The sequence below is a fragment of the Leucopleurus acutus genome, assembly GCF_964270905.1.
Source record: "Leucopleurus acutus genome assembly, chromosome: 1".
In the NCBI taxonomy this organism is placed as follows: Eukaryota; Metazoa; Chordata; class Mammalia; order Artiodactyla; family Delphinidae; genus Leucopleurus; species Leucopleurus acutus.
Genome location: NC_139142.1, coordinates 200,847,089 through 200,869,354, shown reverse-complemented (window position 1 = coordinate 200,869,354; position 22,266 = coordinate 200,847,089). Strand labels below are relative to the sequence as shown.

General features: G+C 39.5%; 1 protein-coding gene across 2 annotated transcripts in view; it reads left to right on the top strand.

Moving 5' to 3' along the window:
• ZEB1 (zinc finger E-box binding homeobox 1) overlaps positions 1–22,266 on the top strand; it is a 193,347-nt gene that overhangs the window by 93,242 nt on the left and 77,839 nt on the right. The window lies entirely within an intron of this gene.

Here is a 22,266-nt window from a genome sequence, read left to right as displayed (position 1 = left end):
GGGAAATCATAAGAAAAATTGCTACATATGTATTCCTCAGTAAACCTGAGAAATTCTTTAATCTAAAAAAATCCAAAAAACCCCCACATTTCTCAGCATGACAAACTTCCTCCACTAAATATCTCTTCACCTGACCCGCTTTCCTCAGTGGTGATCTGCAGCATCAGTCTCACACGAATTTTGAATTATATAAATAGTGCCTATTTGAAAGCTTCTAAACTATCTGGCTTGAAGCTTACTTTTCACTTGGTTTTTCCCTTGTTTCGTTTTTGCAGGTCTCAAAAATTATTGTAGCAGCTTGCATTTTCATGGCACTTAAGGGTGTATTTTTCTAGAGCTGAACATCTCCCCACATATTGAGAAATTGGAATACAGATGCTTACCAAAGGATGGAATAATTGTTTGCAGTTATCAAACAGAATTGTAGATGCATGCATATAGACAGCACAAAGGTTTTGTGAAGTTAAATGTGAAATTCAAAGCACCTAGCAAGAGACATATTTATTCCTGGAATACCATGGAACTTTGGAGAGAACTCCAGAGACCTGCTTTTAATCCTTACTTTCCTACTTACTCTCTGTGTGAATTTAAGCAGTTTGCTTTTAACTTCACTATACTTCATACGCCTTTTCCTTAAAAAGTGATGAGAATACCAGCTCTACAGTCTCACTGTTTTGTCCTAAGGATGTTCTGGTTGAAGTGCTTTGTCGTTTATAGACCGCAGCGTAGAGTTGTAAGGTTTGGAGATGTTGTGGGTTGTTTCACTCCTTGTCAATCTGAAGGTTCCAGCTGAAATACAAAACATGTGACCTAGAGAAAACATGAGTCTCTACTCTCTGTTCCCCAGAGTGACTCAGGGTGACAGCTGTTCTTAGTTAAGAGATACTTGGGATAAACAGGACAGTTTGGGGAGCTCTCTATGGATATTCACTGACTTCTAGTTCGTTTTGGCCTTCTGAAGCACTTCTCCTGAAAGACAGTTTTACGTCTGTAACTCATTCCAGAGTCTTTAGACTATACCAAGATGTTATGATTATAGAGTCAGTCTAACTTTATAACCTGGGAGTAGTACAGAGAACCCTCGTGTTGTTGAAGTTTTACAACTGGGACGTCCTGTGATCTGACTGTTCTGGTGCACTAGCTAATCCCACCCATATCCTGTTTGTGAATAATTGGATGGATGCCTGGAAATTCTAATGCCAGATTGTATAGCACCTTCTACAACAGAAATCTCTAGTTTGCGTGTTTATTCACCTTCTCCCTATACAAACACCTTTTGTAGGTGAGTCTCTTAGCTCAAAAAGGCAAGATTATATAATAAGATGATCCTTAGCTCAGTCTGCAGTCACACCTTGCAGAGCACTTCCCGTGGATCTGGATGGGAGACATATCTAAAGTACAAACTGTAGTCTTTCTGTATAACTGAGAAAATAGGTTTTGAATTGTACACCTCTTGCTATGAATGTAGCAGAAATCTCTGGAGAAAGAAAGAATTTCTTAATTATCTTCTTGTCTAAATTGCTGAGAATAGGAAAATACCATTTGCATCTTTATATTCTCTGTTGCTGTTTGATTTTCTTTACGAACTGTCAAAGTGTATGGTTACAAAACAGATGCATATAGGTGTGTGCAACCTTGTCTTAATTCAGAAAGGAATTCCATTGTTACATCTCAGGGATATATGTAACGGTGCTGCCATTTACTCCAGCAATGTGATTAAGGGCACAAGCTCTGGAATCAGTACCTTAGTATAAATATGCTAAATCCATCATTTACTAAAGAATTCTAATGGATATTGTGGAAAGAAAACCTCCATTTTTCTACCTGCTGTATTCTCACCCATAATTAGTGTATTGATAAAGACTGTTTGGGTTGTAAGTTTTAGGTATCTGACTCAATCAGGAGGCAAAAGCAAAAAGAGGGGAGGAGGGCAGGGAATGGACTTTATTGGCTTGTATAACTTCAGAGTACAAGAGGTGATGACTTCAGGTATCGATCCATCCAGGGGCTCAAACTGTATTACCAGGACTTAATCTCAGTCTCCTCCTTTCTCATTCTTTCCTCTAGAGGGATCTCTCTCTCCCTCTCTCTCTCTCTCTCCCCCTCCCTCCTCCCCCTTCCCCCCTCCCCCCTTATCCCCTATCTGCAATATAAAAAACTTGAACTAGTTGCTTTAAAAGTCAATCAATCTGTCAGGAATACTGTAGACAGAATTCTTACTTGAGGGAAAGTGTCTCATAGGATTCTGAGAGTCTGTTTTTGATACACTTATTAGGCAATTGCATATGATTTTTAAATCTAAATCTCTTAATTTCTTATTTAAACTTCTCAGTGATATTTGACAAAGTAAAAAAAATTAAATAGGGCTTCCCTGGTGGCACAGCGGTTGGGGGTTTGCCTGCCGATGCGGGAGACACGGGTTCGCGCCCCGGTCCGGGAAGATCCCACATGCCGCGGAGCGGCTGGGCCCGTGAGCCATGGCCGCTGACTGAGCCTGAGCGTCCGGAGCCTCTGCTCCGCTGCGGGAGAGGCCGCAACAGTGAGAGGGCCGCGTACCGCAAAGAAAAAAAAAAAAATTTAAATAGCATATTATTTCAGGTATGGATTACTAAAATGAATCAAAGTGAAATGCTTGTAAATATATTTGTGTCCTCGGGAAACTGTGTGTGGTGTGTAGGATCCTTTCTTAATCACTTACTGTGCACCTTTTACTGTGTGAAGCAGATTACAGAAATTGCCTAATTCAGTCCTTAAAACAATCTTATAAGTGGTTATTATTGTGTTACATGTAAGGAAACCAAGACTTAAGAAGGAAACTAATCCAAGAACAACCAGCCATTGAGTGTCTGACCCATGATTTGAACTCAAATCAGCCGGACCCCAAAGCCTCTATTACATTGTTAGATTATACTTTTATGGCTTTTATTAATGAATTGCCTCCTTCCGTGAACCAAATACTGCCCTTTAGCATAGTGTCTTAGATTGCTACTATTTAGTGGCGTGATGTGAATTTACTAATAATTGCCTCTTTTTTCAGTTTAATAATTATTTAAGTAGTCATATGACTTTTATCTAAATTTCCTAATTTTTCCATATTAAAATTTAACAAGCCAATTTGAACCATAAACTCTGATTTTACTTTTTAAAACATTTCTACCACTGCCAATATAGTGTCAAATTTTTACCCTTAGCTATAATGTTCCTTGCAAAATAATTTGCTACACAAACACTTTATATGGAAAATAAAGCAGTTTATGAAAATATGTTAACTCTTACTTAGATCATAACCCTTTCTAATTACAGGAACATTATTGAGAATGAACTTACATAGCAAGACAAAATTGAAAACAGAGGCTTTAGAAGCTAGCATAGTATAAAGTTTACAGTTTACAAAAATTACTTCATAGCAATTATTTTTATTTGCTTTTATTGAAAAAATAAATTCTTGTGATTCAACCTATGGTACACATCCTTTTGCATGGAGGAGGGGTGATTTTGTAAGGCCCCAAAATCAGTACCTGCTCCGCGCTGTACAAAGAGTATGTTAGTTTTATGGATCATGTTTTTGCTTCTCACCCAGAAAGTAGATTTAAGAAAAAATATTGTCTTCTTTTTCCCAAAAGAATCTTTCAGGGGGTGTATGGAGGGGCTGATGCAGAGTCCTAAATTGGCAGAGGACTTTTGTATGGATGCAAGCAGCTAACCGCTCCCCTAGCTCCAGGTACAGATCTTGGTTGTTGAGCAGAGAAGTACCTACCCGCCAGAAGCCTGTGTATCTCTCCTGTTCACCTTCCTATGCCTGCCAGGGAGCATTGCTTTAAACTAAACAGGAAAGAGGAAGCAATGTTCACTCTACACTATAAATCTGTTAACTAGTAAGTGAGGAGTAACAGAGGGCAAATACAGGCCAGCTCTAGCTCTTTGGTATCCCTAAGTACTTTGCAATTATCTTGGCGTGTAAAAATCTCAGAAGTGTATTTAAACAAAATTTATTTAAAATTTTAACTTTAATATGCTTCCACAAATCCCATTCCCTGCTTTTATATAAGGATTGTCAAATCAAAATAATTAGATGCTAAAATTTTTAAAAGTTAGGAATCCTACAAGGCTATGCAGGGAATAAAAGCATTCTGTAAACCCCAGGTGATACTGATTTATTCAAGACAAGTTTAATCATTTTATTGTTTATTATAACTTTTAATATAACTTTAAAAACATTGCCTTTTTTCACCCACATGTGCAGAAGTCTTTGGAAGACTTGAAAGTCATAATTAGTAGCTCATGATTATGAACTGCAAGACCTATATAGTATAAGCAATAGATAATAAAAGGAAAAGACTGTCTTTAAATACTTATTTATGCAAATGAAGTGAAACAACGTAACTTGACCCTTGACAAAGTAGTTTATTGTAAACCCATAAGAAGAGAAAAAGTGGAGACCCAATGCTTATAAATTTGGGCAGGAATATATTGAAATATGAAAGATGATAAACATAATCACGTGGGTCTGTCTTATGTAAAACCCTCAATAAATACTTACTGAGTAAATATTCGGCTCAGCAGGTATCTTATTCAGCATATTTATTTCTAGTAATGTATATTTAAGGCGTCATGGGCTATTATATATATATATATATATATATATATATATATGTATAAAACATTATCATGTCGTATAGATATTAGTGTTTTAGTCCCTGCCCTCAAAAGGCATACATTCTTTTTAGAGAGTTAAAAACAGGTATGAAAATACTGAAAGAATATTATACCAGTGATGTTTAGTAAGGTGCTGATTAACTGCCTCCCAAGTGTACTTATAGATCAGCACTGTCCAATAGAACTTTCTGTGATGATAGAAATGTTCTATATCTATTCTGTCTAATAGCCACTAGCCACATGTAGTTATTGAGCACTTAAGCTGTGTCTAGGATGAATGAGGTTGAACTTTATATTTTATTTATAATTTTACTTAACTTTAATGTGAAAAATAATATGTGACTAGTGGCTACCTTATTAAACAGCACACTTTTCCAAGTTTTTTTGATCTCAGGATCCCTTTACACTCTTCAGAATCCTTTAAGACCTCAAAGTGCTTTTGATTATCTGGATTTGTTTATTAATATTTATTCTTTTCAAAATTAAAACTGAAAACACTTAAAATATTTATTAATTGATTCTTAATAACAGTAAAGGCAGCTGGGTTCACGTATCTGCTCTGTCTTCAATCTGTTGTAATTTGTTTTGGTTGAAGTATGTTAAAACATAGCCTCACAGTTATGTAGTTGGAACAACTACAGTTATGTAGCTGGAATTAGCTTTTTCAGATAATTGTGGGTATTCTTTGATTACTACCCCAAAACTCATCAAGTAGCAGCTCATTAGTTGCAGTGTGAGTGGAATAGGAAACCATATAATGATTTCGTAGTCTGTTACATTAAAATCCATTGGTCTATCTCGAACTTTAAATGGATCTTCTATACACTCATGAGTCTGTAACATCATGCATTACTCATTTGGAATATATTGGTTCACTGAGTTGTATAGATCTTCCAAATGTTGACCCTTTTCATTTTACCACGTCAAAAAAATCAGTATTAGCCCTAGTCCCTTCAGAAGAGTCTTTAAAATTGGGAAGCTGTGAAACTCACATGTTTTCCAAAATTCTAACTTATAACTGAAAGCTCAAATTTTATCATTGGAAGCAAATTTGGGCTTTTGTTTTCCTTTAAGTGACAGGCTTACTTTTTTTTTTTTTAATGTTTCTCAAACTCTTAAGTCTGAAAAAACATAATTAGTTGTTCTTTCAAGTAAAATTGGTGTACCATGAGCAAAGCAGCTAGTTTAGCTGGCAACTCAAAACAATTACATGCTTTGATATCCAGCAGAAATGTTTTATGTGTTCATCCCATTTTGTCACACAGAATATTTAAAAGACATGTTCTAATGAATAAAGATTTAATAAAATAATTTTTACTACTTCATCAAAGCATTCTTTTTTTGCGGTACGCGGGCCTCTCACTGCTGTGGCCTTTCCCGTTGCGGAGCACGGGCTCCGGACGCGCAGGCTCAGCGGCCATGGCTCACGGGCCCAGCCGCTCTGCGGCATGCGGGATCCTCCCGGACCGGGACACGAACCCGTGTCCCCTGCATCGGCAGGCGGACTCTCAACCACTGCGCCACCAGGGAAGCCCCCATCAAGGCATTCTTAAGTGAAATGGCAATTATTTTTAAGCTGGAAATGAATGGCAGTAAAGGATACGAGGATACAGTTTGTTGCCACTGCTTTGAATTGTGCTACAAAACCAACAGTTTTACCCACCACTGCCTTTGCATCAGTGCAGAATGTCAAAAGAGTAGTAAATAAGGCAAATAATGTAGCATCTTAGTAGTATTATAGCAACGCTTTTGACCTTGCTGGTATAGACGATGAGGGAGGAGGGAAGGTGCCTTTAACAAGGACAGGTTGGGGAAGGCATCACGACAGAGGTCAGTGTGATATGCGTGCTCTGCTTTGCTTCTCTTTTACCTGCCTTTTCCCATAAAAAAAAAAAAGTGAGTAGGAAAGCAGTTAACATGTAAAAAACTGTTTAACCATGTTCATTTGTATTTTACATTTTAATCATTCATTACCTCAAGTATTCATTGAATATCTACTTTGCTTAAGTTATTTTCATAGTTGAGAAATTGGAAATATATAGTGTTTATGATAATGATCATGCCAATAAGAGCATCTTACTGACCCTACTATTTATAGAGCACTTGCTCTGTGCGAGGTACTGCATTTATGTGCTTTTTCCTTTTTAGTAAATTTATTTATTTTTGGCTGCGTTGGGTCTTTGTTGCGATGCGCAGACTCCTCACTGCAGTGGCTTCTTTTGTTGCGGAGCACGGGCTCTAGTGCCCAGGCTCAGTAGTTGTGGCGCACGGGCTTCGGTGCTCCGCGCCGTGTGGGACCTTCCCGGACCAGGGATCGAACCCATGTCCCCTGCATTGGCAGGCGGATTCTTAACCACTGCAGCACCAGGGAAGTCCCTGTGTGCTTTTAAATGTATTTATTTAATCTTCATGGCAACCTCAGGAGGTAGATTTTTATAGAAGGTCCACTGGATCTTTTGCCAGGTTCACAATTTTTTTGTGTAAATAGGCAAATTACTTAGCTTCTTTGGGTTTTAAGTGTAAAATATGGGACTGAAACTTAATCTTCAGATCCTTTCCAGGTTTAAAATTTATTAATTTAACATATATTTCACAGCAGGGTGATCCTTTATTGACACGTTATTAGAATATTCCACACTTTATTAGGAAACCGTAAAAACAGTTACAGAATCATTAACAAAGTTTTTGAAACCTTTTAAAGTCTCTTTCACTTTAAAATTCATTGATTGTAGACATCTTTCACAGCACTTAATCCTTTATTGACATATTGTCAGAACACTTCACACTTGACCAAAGACCTAATATAAGCATGTGAACATAATGAAAACATAATGAGATATGCACACTATTGCAGAGAATGTAAAATTTTATAAAGGAGCACAAAGATTAAAACAAGAGTCATGAAAAGTCAAGAAGAACGTCACCAAAGCAGTAGCATTTTAATTAATTCAACAGATCTCTTAAGTGCCTTCAATAGGCCCTGTAATGCTTGGAACTAAACTCTTGGAGTGAACGAGACAATGTCTTTGCCCTCGTGGAGCTTACATTTTTAGTGGGAAAGTATAGTAGGTAGAATTTATGAGTACATTACGTTACACGACAAAGGAAACTTAAAGTAGCAGAAGGAACTCAGGTTGCTAATCAGCTGATCTTAAAATAGGGAGATTATTCTGGGTTATCCAGTTGGGCCCAGGGGTAAGCGCCCTTAAAAGTGGAGGTGAGAGAGAGACAAAAGGAGGGTCACTGTCAGTGATGTGACGTGAGAGAGTCTCAGCTGGCCGTCGCTGGCTGTGAAGGGGGAAGGGGGTCACCTGCGGGGAGTGCGGGAAGCCCCTAGAAGTTAGAGAACACAAGAAAATAGGCTCCCCCAGAGCCTCCAGAAAGACCACAGCTCTGCCAACACCCTAATTTTAGCCCAGTGAGACCTGTCTTGGACTTCTGACCTCAGAACTGTAAAATAACAAATGTGTGTTATTTTAAACCTCTTAAGTTTGTGGTAATTTGCTACAGCAGCAACAGAAAACTAATATAAAGGAAAGAAAATAAACAAGTAACTGAACAGTTTAGACATTTACGGATTGGATGCTGTGAAGGAAATAGGATGATGTGAGAGAACCCCGGTGGAGCAGGTTAGGTTGAGTGGCCATGGAAGGATCATTTGACACTGTGACCTTGGGGTGGAGATGTGGAGAAAAGAGCCAGTGAGGAAGGAGCTGGGAGCAGAGCATCACTCCAGGCAGAGGGGAGGGCGGGGACAAGGGCTTGGGGTGCAGGAAGCCTGGACACATGCCAAGTGCAAGATCATCCCGTGAGAATGTGTAAGAAGAGTGGAAAAGGAGGTGTGGGCCCGAACTTGCAGAACCTGCAGGCCATGACAGAACGCTGCAGAGCCATTAAAAGATTTCAAGAAGGAGACTGGCATATTCTGCTTTTATGTTTTGAAAAGATCATTCTAGCTGCCACTGGTAAATACAGACAGGGATACCGATGAGGTAGGTCTTACAGGATCCAGAGAAGGGCGTGGAGAGGCGTGACCAACAGGATCTGTTGATGGCTTGGATGTGAGCTCTGAAAGACGAGTATGAATTCGGCAGTAGAGGATAAGGGGCGAAGGGGAAGGTGAACATACAGAGTTGCCTAGGGAATAGAAGACCTTGGGCAGAGTGGTAGGGGTAAAGATAAAGAGGTAATTGAGGCCGTAACGGTCACAGTCTACAGACCCTTATTTGCTGCATATAGGATTTTGGAATTCATGGTGTATGCAATGGAAATTTAAATCGAGAATAAAACAGTCTCTGAACTGAGATTTGTAGTTATTTGTGTCTTCCAGTGTCATTCTGATGTAAAGACGAATAATAAGGACATTTGAAGTTTTATTTTCTTAGATTCTGAGGTCAGAAAGGTTTGATTAAGTGCTTGTCAGTGAAGTGTCTAATAATTCATCATGACCCTCTCTCTCTTCCTGGTTTGTTTGTGAGGGCGTGTGGCTCGTTCGCTGGCCCTGGCATTCTGCTGCGGGGAGGGCACAGTAGACGTAGGCTCAGGCAGGACCTCGGGAGCCACGTGGGCTTGGGTTGGGGTCCTGGCTCCACTGTAACTGGTCTCCTTTGGCAGTTCCATAACCTAAGTCTCAGTTTCCTTATCTATAAAATAAGAATATTAGTAGCTCTTCATGTGGCTCTTGTAAGGATTAACTGATTCAGTGCTTATAAAACACTGTAAAATAGATAGCTAGTGGGAAGCAGCTGCGTAGCACAGGGAGATCAGCTCGGTGCTCTGTGACCACCTAGAGGGGTGGGATAGGGAGGGTGGGAGGGAGGGAGATGCAAGAGGGAGGGGATATGGGAACATATGTATATGTATAACTGATTCACTTTGTTATACAGCAGAAACTAACACACCATTGTAAAGCAATTATACTCCAGTAAAGATGTTAAAAAAATAAATAAATAATTAAAAAATAGAATACTTAGTACTTCTTGGGGCAGGGTGCAAAACTATGTAAGTGGCATTGATTGGTTTAACTTTCCTTTTCACCAGTAGTAGAAATTCAGTGGGTCATAATGTCTTTTTAAATACGTTTAAAATACTCCTTTCTCTGTCTGTTTCTGTCTATGGTATTAAAGTTTCCATTGATGTGTGTTTTTCCAAGATTCTCCACTTCTTTCACCACGAAGGCCATTTACTCGCTAAGATAAAGTTTATATGAAAACTTAGGTGTGGTGAGTTCACGTGATCTTGTTTACTGGATATTGTTTATTTTCTGAATAGGTTCTGTCCAAAGATGGTTACCATTCCAACTGCTTCTCAGATAAATCAGGTACAGGAAAATACTAGAAATTCTTTGGTACAAAGTTCAAATACATTTAACTTCTCGACAACGTATTTCAAATTAAAAACCCAAAGTATTCAAAATTTTATTTCTGTAGCATATTAACAAGGCGTAAAAGATTAGACACAGTGAGGTAGGGAATCCTATAGTATTTATTTTCTACATCACTCTTAGCATTTATTTACTGTCACATTCTCATCATAATATTCAACATATATCATTCATATTTTGTAAGTATTGCATGCATCTCGGAAGCAGAGACTGTAGACCACATATGTCTTCATCCTCCCACCTTCTGGAGCACTTAGGTCAGAACTAAAGTCTTCATTCTACTTTGATAACTCACAAGCTTGTAACATGTAATGTTTAGAAGATCTCAGTAAAACTAATATCTAGTTACCTATTAAATTGTTTTTAATGCTTCATTAAGAATAAATTCCAGTTCAGATCTTACTGCTGTGATTCTTGTTCTTCTGTGATGAGTCCATAACGAAGTGAAGAGAGCTCCTTTATGAGGCTAGACTTGGGGAATGAGTACGTGCAGTGCCCTCAGGAAAGCTTCAAAGACGAGGTCCCCCAGTGGTGCCTTGAGCCCTGCTTGATTACTGTGTGCTGCCCCCCCTGGAAGCAAGGGACCACCCATCCTTGGGGTTACAATCTGTTTCGTTCCATTTCTCCTGACTTCCTTTCCAGCTGTGAGCAGTGGTGTCCAGCACACGGCCAGGAGTTTTCAGTTAAACACACTGTATTACTAGTTGAAGGGAACGTGAAAAACTCACATGAAAAGATTTAGAATAAAATTCTTGTCCTCTGCCTTCATCTTATTTTTCATAACCAGTTCAGCCACAAGTCGGTGAGTCTCAAAACCAGTCAGGGAAAAAGTGCCTTCTGGGATTGGTAAATGACAAGATATGTCTTAAAACTTTTTTGTAAATCGAGGAAAACTTAGAATCATGCCAACTCCTGCAGTAGAAGCTACTAAACATATGATTGTTTGGATGGGTGTGTGTGTTGCTGTAACCTGTGCTTTGGGGGTATTAGTTGCCTTTGACAAGGGGAAGCGAGTGCTCTCCACAGGCCTCCCTGGGCGCCTGCGGAGTACGAGAGCAGCTGCCCTCGGCACCGGCACCGGCGGGAAGGGCAGGAGGCACAGGCCTGGGTGGTCACTTACATCTCTCTGCAAGCGTCACTTTCCTTTTTCATTTTGCGTGATGTCACACTTTTAGGTAGCTATGGATAGAAAAGGTGACTGTTATTCTTACTGTAAAGCAGGCAGCCGTCTCTCACGTATGTAAGACAAATAGAGCTGTTATTTTCTAAGAAGAGCTTAAGTTGTTTTACTTCAAAACCTACAGGATGTATATTTACAACTTATTACTTATTTTCTTCCTAAATATTATTTTTAACCTTTATTTTTAAGATTTCACATCATGTTGTTTCTAATCATACCCTCCTATCTACTGTTATTAAAATTCAAGTAACAAAAATATTAAGAAAACGTTTCCCCTGATCCCAGTTCAGTTTTCTGATGTTCACCACTAGCAACAGTATGCTGATATTATTTCAGACTTTCTCCCTGCACATTTAAAACTTATATCTTTAAAAAAAAATTTAAGTAGGGCTTCCCTGGTGGCACAGTGGTTAAGAATCTGCCTGCCAATGCAGGGGACACGGGTTTGAGCCCTGGTCCCCGAAGATCCCACATGCTGCAGAGCAACTGAGCCCGTGCGCCACAACTACTGAGCCCTCATGCCACAACTACTGAAGCCCGTGCTCCACAATGAGATGCCACTGCAGTGAGAAGCCCACGCACCGCAACAAAGAGTAGCCCCCGCTCGCCGCAACTAGAGAAAGCCCGCGTGCAGCAACAAAGACCCAACACAGCCAAAAAAAAAAAAAAAAAAGTTTAAGTAATACAAACATTTAAACAGTCTTATAGAAGGAATAAAATAGAAAAAAAACAGGTCACTCTTTCTTACTCCATTTCTTCATTTGTATGTCCTTCTAGGCAGTGTCATGCATTATTTAGGTGCATGTATATGTACTCTGTGTATTTTCTACCAGAATGGGATCAGACTGTTTTGGAGGACTCCTCTATATTAGTACAAATGGATATACCTCGGGTGGCTATTCAGGTTTTTTGTAATTAAAAACAAGTTTGCAGAGAAACGTATGTATACGTGTGTGCACACCTGTGTAAGTTCATTTAAAGGGTAAATTCCAAGAAATTGCTGGATCAGCAGGTAAACGTTTTAAATTTTGGAAAACGCTGCCCAGTTGACACAACAACGTGAAGGCGTGTATCTGTTTCCTCAGCCCCTGCGTATACCGTGAGTTAGTGAACAGTTAGTACTGATGGGCAGTGTCGTACATGCATGGGGGCACAGCAGTGAACAAAGCAAAAAATCTTGCCCACGTGCATTTTACATTCTAGTGAGAGGAGGCAATTAAAAAATAGTAAACTATCACGGCAGTGGGCAGTAAGTACTTTAAAAAGAGAGAAGTCGCCGGAGCGGGGTGTGCTCTCGCGGTGCAGGAGGTCTGTAACTGTAATTAGGGCAGTCTGCAGAAGCCTTGACCAGAGCATCCGGAGGGCAGGGAGCGGGCGTAAGGGCGCACGTGGAGTCCAGGCGGCGGCAGCGGAGGGCACCGCTCCCGAAGGGCCTATGGATTGCAGTGGATGAGGTGGGAACCCACTGGCTGGGTTGGGAGAAGGGTGACAGGGTCCCCCTGATGTGGTGGAAGGGTTGCTTGGCTGCCATCCCACGAACTGACCGTAGGGAAGCAAAGGAAGCAGTAAGAAGGCCTGAGAGCCCGTTAACGATATTCGGGGGGGCGGGGGGGGGGTGCAGAAACTGGTCAGATGCCAAATGGGTTTTAAGATACATCCTCTCTAGGTTAGACGTGGAATATAAGAGAAAATAGGGAGTCAAAACTGACACCAAGATTTTTGGCCTGAGCAACTGGAAGAACAGAATTGCCATTTACTGAAGTGAGGGGACTGGAAGAGGCCCAGGGGTCGGCTTTGGGACACGGCAGGTTTGCATCTTGGTCACCCAGGTGGAGGCGTCAGGTAGGCAGTGGACGCCCAGGTCCGGAGTTCCGAGGAGAAACGGGACTCGGATATGAAGCAGGTTTAGGGCCGTGAGACAGATGGAGGCCCGGAGGTGGAGGAAAGAAACAGAAAAGCAGCAAGGGGTTAGGAGGAAAACCAGGAGAGTCAAAGCTACATAAATGCAAGCTGTTCATGTTATGTCCTTAGATCACATTACTTCCTTATTGTATATAGGCTCTGGGATTGGTCATTTTCTTGAATAAAAATAAACTAATTAAATAAGAAGAAGAAGAAAAAGAAGAGAGGGCTTTGACGAGGATGGAGTGATGGCTGATGTCAGATGCTGCTAGGAGGATGGAGTGATGGCTGATGTCAGATGCTGCTAGGAGGTCGTGTAACATGAGGCCTGATGATTGCCGTTGGATTTAGCAATGTAAACATCCTTCACAGTCACAAGATAAGAGCAAATTGGAAGAAACGTTGGCGGCAAGTGTAGGCAGTGTTTTCAGGAGGCTTTGCAGGGAACAGGGGCTGAGGTATAGTCTGGAAAAGTGAGATTCCATCAGAATAGGGGCTTTGCAGTCGGAGAAAGGCAGGAGAGTTAGAGGTGTGTGTAAGCAGTAATGATATTATAACAATGTAGGATTCAAGTAGGTATGCTTTTAATTGGCAAGGCTGAATGTCTTTTTTACATGCTTATTGGCCATTCATATTGCTGTGTGTGTGAATTACCTTTGCATATTCTTATTGGGTGGTTCATCTTTTTCTCATGGACATTTAAGAATTCTTTGTATGATAAAGAAGTCAGCCTCTGATAACATGTATTGCAGATATTTTTCAGTTTGTCATTTGTCTTTCGACTGGAATTTTTTCTATATATAATCATGGGTTTCGCGTCGTGTTTGTAACAGCCTTCCTTATTCCAAGTGTGTAGAAGGACTTGCTTGTGCTTTTTTCTGTTATATCTGTGGTTTCATTAGTGTTAATTAAAATCTTTGATTCATGCAGATTTCATTTTGGTTAAAGTTGTGAGGTGGGAGTCTGATTAGCAAGACTACCATGTGTTTGGGGGTCTGTTTCTGGACTCTGTGCAAGTCCATTGGTCGTTCGCCTGGCCCTGTGCCTGTGTCTTTCCATTTCTGTGGCTTTGAGATGCTCTCCCTATCTGGTATGGCTAGTCCATGTTCTTCTGCCACCACCGTTACTATGAGTTTTCTGAATTTCCCTGAATATTTTTGTGTTTATTTTCCCAGAAAATAATACTACTAACATCATGTATTGAGCACTCATATGCAGTACTCCATTAAGTTTTTTGCATATATAATTATTTTTATCATTATGCCAACCCTATTAGGGACATACTGTTATCATTCCCATCTTAGAGATGAGAAAACTGAGGCATGAGAAGGTTGAGTAACATGGCCAGTAAGTGGGGAAGCTGTGATTTGAACCAAGCAGTCTGGCTCCAGAGACTGAGCTCCTAGCTCTCCTTGTAAACTTTAGAATCATTTGGTCTAAATCATCTAGATTTAGAATCTAAAGTATCATGTTAGTATTTGGACCAGAATTACATTGAGTTTGTAGATTATTTTAGGTAGAATTGAATCTTTACAATATGAAATCATTCCACCCCAAAGAGGGATGTCTTCATTCATCCATATCTTTCCACACGCAGTGGGGGTGTGCAAGCTCCCCACTGTCCTCCAGGCTTCTTTTTTTCCTTCATGTGTTATCCTTTGAGTAGCTATTATTAATAGAATTTTTATTTTCTTATGTCTTTAGCAGGTTATTGTTGGTTTATTGGAAAGCTATTGATTTTTTTCTGTTAAATTCATAGTCATTTACCAAATTTTCTAATTACTAATAGTTTTTTAATGATTTTTTCTCGCATTCTCCAGACACATATCACGTGTAAATAATAATTTTGCTTTATCTTTTCCAGTATTTGTGCTTTTTCTTTTGTTCTTTTAAAAAATCAGCTTGTTCTTTTAGAATACTGCTAACTTCTAATGACATTAAACATCTTTATCTTAAAATTGCCTCCAATACATAATAGTTTATCATGATACTGACTTCAGTTTTATTTTTATGAGAAAGCATTTATCAGCAAGGAATAGTGAATTTTTTCAAAAGCGTTTCAGTTTCTATACAAGTCATATTGTCTCCTTTACTGTGTTAATGTAGTGAACTCATATATTTCTTAATGTTGAGTATATTTTATTTGGAGTTTTTACATCAGTTATTACCAGTGAGACTGAGTGTGTGTGAGACTAATTTTATGAGTGGGCATGTGTGTACTCTTCCTCAGACATTTATTGATTGATTGCTGCATTGGGTCTTTGTTGCTGTGCACGGGCTTTCTCTAGTTGTGGCGAGCGGGGGCTACTTTGTAGAGGTGCGCGGGCTTCTCATTGCGGTGGCTTCTCTTGTTGCATAGGGTGCAACAGGCTCTGGGTGCACGGGCTTCAGTAGTTGTGGCTCACGGGCTCTAGAGCTCAGGTTCAGTAGTTGTGGCACATGGGCTCAGTAGTTGTGGTTCACGGGCTCTAGAGCTCAGGTTCAGTAGTTGTGGCACATGGGCTCAGTAGTTGTGGCTCATGGGCTCTAGAGCTCAGGTTCAGTAGTTGTGGCACAGGGCTTGGTTGCTCCGCGGCATGTGGGATCTTCCCGAACCAGGGCTCGAACCCGTGTCCCCTGCATTGGCAGGCGGAGTCTTAACCACTGTGCCACCAGGGGAGTCCCTGTTTCTCAGATTCTAGTTGACTGTTACTATGCGGCTTCATAGAAAGAATTTGGACTCTTTGCATTTTCCTCTTTTTAAAAGGCAACAGAATTATCAGTCCTTTGAAGATCTGAAGTTCACCTGGGAAAACTTATCTGGCAGTTTTCGGTTAACTATTTGATAGCTTCCTAAATTTATTCTATGGTCTGTCTACCATTGGTCTCTCTTCCATAATTTTATAAATTCTATCAGATGTAGCTATAAGCATTTACAGTGTCCAGAAAAGTTACTTCATCCATGTTTACACATTTACCTGCTTAGATTTGTGCAAAATATTTATACAGGAAGTAGCTTAAATTACTTTTAGTTGGAGTTACTTTTCTATTTGCATTTTAATATCGAATATTTGTGCCTCTCAATTTTTTTCTAGTGTTAAGTGGGCTAGTGACTTGTCTATTTTACTGATACTTCAAAGATCGGGCTTTTGGATTGATTTATCAATTATATGGCTTCTCTACTTTTTGACTCAATAATTTCCATGTTTATATTTTTAATTTCTTTTTCACACTTTATTTGCATTTTGTCATACTGCCTGTGTTCCAGAAGTAACAAGTAATATAAATTAAAAAGCATCCTTTTATAAATGTAGAATTAACCTATGAAGGAAATATTAGTTATTAATAATTTAGTGTGAGTTATTTTAGTCCATATATTTTCCTCACCTGTTCGTGAGACTGAATTTACTTTAATCTGCTGAGAACTTTGCTGTTTAACTGTTCCACCAACCTTTTTGTGAATTGTACTAACACTGGCTGCAATAAGCTCCCTGGATGAGTGGGAGTTTTGATACGGCAGGACAAGGGGAAGGTCACTTGGGATGGCTCTTGTTGGGGGCCATAGACAGCGGACCCGTGGAGAATGGGGGAAGGGCCAGAGTAAGGATGGAGAGAGGACCAAAGACGGATTCCATGGAAACCGAGTATTTTTTGTGTGATGAGAGAGGGGAGAAGACAAGTCAGCCTTCAGTCTATTAATAGCTGGTATCTGGAGGCATTGAAAACCACCAGCCCTTTTGCATGGGGTCAACTTCAGAATCATTGACTTTCACTGAAGTTATGTTTTTCAAATTATTTTGAAACTGTAAAAAGAGTCTATGATTATTGTTCATTAGATACCCTAAGTGAAGAAAGATTTTACCTAGAGAGGAATTGAAATAACTTCCCGCAAAATTGGCTGAACCATTAGTGTTTATTAAAACCTCACATGTTCATAGGGCTTGGAGCGCTCTACAGTCACTGTGATGCCTATTTTTAAGGGACTTAAATATAAAATTAGATAATATACACATTGTACATTATTTACTAGATTACTTGTATGTTATATTAAATATGCATATTATATCATAACTTTATGCAGTAAATAATATAGATAGTAAGTTAATCTTATCTGTAAATCAGGTCAAAAGCCAGATTAACAAATACTGATGGTGTAGACTGAGCGTAGTGTTTATGGACAGCGTGAGCTCCTCTCTCTTGGAGTAGTATTTGCAGAAGTTTTCTATAACCTTATGAATTGTCAAATAACCTCTCCTTTCTATTTCATGTGTTAATTTACAAGTTTCTTTATATGGTTGTCACTGCAGCTTTGTCTTCATTTTCCTGAATTATCAGTAACACTTAAATATACTCACTGACTTCACTGAGAAGAAAAGAAGTGTGGCCTCAGATTCAGTTCAGCAAATAATTCTGTACCTACCGTGTGGAAGGCAGTGAGTGTGCCAGGGACTCTGCTCAGGACAAGAAAAATACGTGACGTGACACCATTTCCGTCCCAGTGATGTCGAGGGGTAATGGAAGCACCTGTGCTGGTCTCCGCCTTTCTCTCCACGTTTCATGCACTCATGCCTAAGTCACATTGTTCTCAGCCTGGTGCAGACACGTGTAAAATATTCTGCTCCTCAGTCCAGCTATACTCTTGAGCAGACTTGCAGTGTACCTCTTTTTCTAGGTCTTTCTTAAGTTATACCAGTAGGTTAGACTGATGTATATGGAAGAGTTTGTTAGAAGGAGTCTGTTAGTTTTTAAGGACCAGTCTTAGGTCTTTTCCTAAGAGAGATTTTATCTTTCTTTTCTGCCATGCGGATGAGTGTGTGTTGGGGGTTAGGTAGGAATGAGTGGGACATAGTTAAGCATGAAATACCCCTCCTCTGGAAGGAAAAACACCTTTGTACATCCAAAAATATGTCGAAACGTGGCCTTACCTGTGGCTTTAACCGACACATGCCACCACTGTCACCGGACAGGAACCGAAAACCTGTGTCAGACCTGACCACCGCCCACTCCCCTACCCACCCCTAGTCTCCCGCTTAACGTGCAGGAACCCAACCTGCTGTTCAGAGCAACTGTAGACAGTGTCTGGTGGGGTCTCTATTTGTAAAGCCTTCAGATATCTTCGTGATGGAAGTTGAGATTGTATTGCTCTCTTCTTGAACTGTCTTCGTCTAATTTAGCTAGTGCTTTTATTATTGTACATTACTTAAGAAACAGGTACATAGGAGTTTAGCACAGTTGATGTGGTGCTACGTGCAATCAGTACTAGAAATAATACGCTATGTGCTAGTCTTTTAAAGTTTATTGATTATAATGATGATATTACCCCATGGTATATACTGTTTGTTATATTATTTTGAGATTCTAATGGTTAAAATTCTTTAGTCATTTGCAAATGTTTTTAGTGCCAAATTGTTAAGTTTGGGATTACAGGGCCCCAGAATAGGCTAGACACAAAAATACAAGTTTAAAAATATTTATCATTAGTGCAGCCATCTTCTGTCAGCAGGCTTTGTATATAGCAGTAAAAGTATATGGGTTGTGGAATCAGGCAGACCAGGTTTGGAGTCCAGCTTTTCAACTTAGTACATAACCTCAGACACGTTACTCAGCTACTTTTCTTGTCTGTGAAAGGAAGCTGTAATAGTACCTACTTGTTAGGAACTGTTTCAAGCTTCAGTGAGATGTTGCTGCTGCTGATGGTAACAGCAGGCACTTCTGCAGTCTTTACTGCCTACGAGGTGCTGCTCTAATAAGCACAGCGCGTTTCTAAGTCAGTAGCTCCTCCCAGCCGCCTTGTGCGGGGGACGCTGTTACACCTGGCGTTGATGGTAGCAAATGGCACGAACAGGAATCACCACCGAGAGTCAGCGTGTCCTTATCCCATTCTGGAATGCATTGAAAATGTTACTATTTTTATTGAAATTTAAATTCGTATTGTGTATTATAAATTATATTTAAAGATTTTAAAAAGCTGTTTACCTTTTCTGTTCCTTTGTCTTTTCTTTCTTAAAATGTTATTATTTCAATGAAAACTCAGAAGCAAGAGGTGATGATCACCTGTGATGGTTAATAATATTCCTCTCTTTAGATGTTACTTTTTTAGCCAAAGGGTACAACAGTGTAGAGATACGGAGATAGATGGGCACAGTTGAGATCACTGACACTCTCATTGGCTATCAGAATTTATAAAGGTCCTGTATTGTTCTCTTTGCTTTTTACTGCTGGGGCTGCACTTTTGAGATTAGCTCTGTAGATCCACCAAAGGATAGATCCAGACACACAGGGAGGCTTGCCTGTTATCTGAGTTACGATAATTAATGTAAGTGATTTGCACTACTTTTTCTCTCCACTAAGTGACTTTGAAGCAGAAGACAGTGTGAAGTCTTGGAAAATAGTTATTGGTCTTTTTTCCATCTTAGCCAGCAAAATGTATTGCTCTTCTGGATTTTTCAAGTTTTATACCACTTCTTCAAAACATGCTCTAGGAAAATTCACAAGATAATAGTAAAATGTATTGCCGTCTCTGTGTTTTGGTCATTTGGCTTATAATCTTCCAAACCACAATGGCAGCTTGCACTGGGAGACAGGAAGGAGTTTTGCTAGAGTCCTGGACGGTGACAGGTGTTCTCAGAGGACTTCAGGTTACAGTTGACTCAGACAGAATAAAACAGCTCAGAGTAAAAAGAACTCAATGAAAACTATGAAGCACGCAAGTAAATATTTGAACCATAATGCATACATGTCTTAAAGCCCAATTTTTGGAAAATTTTCAAGCCTAGAATACTCCTAAGTGTGCATGTAAATATCTAGGGTTGACCAAAAAAACCTAGAGCTAACAAAATTGATAATGATAAAACTAAACTGGAGTATACTTCATTAAAAGGCAAGAATAGCACCAATATAAACCCATGGTCAACTCAAGACGCTGAAGAAGCACTGAAACCTCCCTTCAGAAAATAGTAGGAATTTCAGCTGTCTGTGAATGTCCAAGCGCGATGAGAGCTTTGCAGTGAGCCGAACCTTCCGTGGCATCCAGGTCTAGTGGAATACAGAATCAATTAACCCTGAGGAAACGCTAGCTGTGTTCTAAGTTTAGCTTGTGGCATAGAAATGCCTTCATATACTGTCCCAACTTTCAGTGACTTTAGTAAGTCATTCAGTAGGCTCCTACTAAGGAGCCCTTGACAGTAAAAATAAAGCTAATAGCATTGCGCATCATTTGCCAGTAAGATCCCGCATTCAAACACACACACCTGTATCTTACTCTCAGTTAAAGGTTCGGTGGGAAACCCTTTTCCTCATTCAAACACACACACACCTGTATCTTAGTCTCAGTTAAAGGTTCGGTGGGAAACCCTTTCCCTCGTTCAAACACACACACACCTGTATCTTACTCTCAGTTAAAGGTTCGGTGGGAAACCCTTTTCCAACTGCAGACTGTCCTTTGAGAATCACGCTCTTTACCCACACACACAGTTTCACAATTTACATTGCTCCTGGTGTGGCTGGAGTGCAAGGAATTCCCCGTGTTTCCATATCTACTTAATAAGTTTTCCTTTGACTCAGCAATTCCACCCCTACTAATGTATCTGACAGATGTATTTAAGGAATGTCCAAAGATACATTTACAAGAAAATTTATTATGATGTTGTTGACAATAGTTAAACACTGGAAACAAACTAAATTTTGTCCACAGGTGATTGGTTAGGTTCTATCTGTTACAGTGAAATGCTCTGTACCCATCCAGAGGAAAATGGGAAAGCTCCACAGATGCTCACATAGAAAAGCTTCCAGGATATGTAATTAAGTGGCAAAAAACGAAGTGGCAGAACAGTATAATGTGATCCCATGTGTGTGTATTTTAAGTATGCACACATACACTTATATATAGGATTGATATTAAATACATGATACGTATGTGTATAAGGTGAGGTCTGTGTTACAATTAAATAGGATAAGGTATATAAAATGCTTAGTATCATGCCTGCCTAGTGCATAAAGTAATTAATAAACCTTGCTGTTATTGTTACCTTGTAAGAGTGAGTTGAGGAAGGAAAAATTGGGAGAGGGGGATTTTACTAATTTTACATGTTTTGTATTGTCTGAATTTTTTACATGTATTACTTTTACATTGAAACTAGAGAGAAAACTATTTGCTCTTGGGGCAAGATCTGAGAAACTGTATTCACACTGAAGTATTACAGACACAACAATACTTGACACTTTTCTTCAGATATGGAAGAATTCCCAGTGTGGGCAAAAGAGCAACTCCAGTACTCTCTTGGACAGAGGGCTTTTCCCAGGGTCTGTCAGAGCAGTTTTGGAGACGTGGTTATAAGTTCTTACCTTGACATACACATCCATGCTTTTGATTGTGTTTCTTCTTTTGTGTTCTTGGGGGTGTGTGTGTGTATGGGAAGGGGTATGTGTGTGTGTATATATATATATACACACACACACACACACACACACACACACACACACACGTCGTTTTAAGCGTTTAGGTGATTATCTTCTTTCAAGAAAGCTTGGAAAATTTAAGGAAGAAATGGGAAGAATAACTGGAAGTGATCGTTGCTTAGCTGCGCAAACAAAGCTTTCTTTTCCCCCTTCCTCTCACACTTATCTTAGCAAGTAAGAATCACCCGGCTAACTGTTGAAAAGAGGTATTCCCGTGACCATACCCCATGAGGTTCTAAATAATTTATCGCAGTAGAGTGACTACTACAAGGACTCTAAAGAAAAAATACTGACTATACTGTATAAGTTGTTTTGGTTCTGTGAGCTGTAGTTATTCAGAATTATTATATGTCTTTATAATGCTGGTGTGTTAAAGTTTATTGAAGCTCATTAAAAATGTGGAAAGGGTGCCCGTTTGAAAACTAAATGTCATGGTCTTTTTTCCTTCAGAATGATGGACTTACGTATAAACATTACTTAAATCATGTCTTAATTATGTGGAAATTTGGTTAAATTGGTTGATTCTTTCTAAAGTCAGTGTGGAATTAATAGGAAATGCATGGGCCTAACTGACAATTTGAAAATACCTTCATTGTGTTAAACTTGATGATGCATTTCTATTTTATTAGGAGAGATGAACTCTTTTCTTAAATTGCAATGCTTTAAAGATTTGAAGCCCTTGTTCTACATAAGCAGCGTCATGTCATAT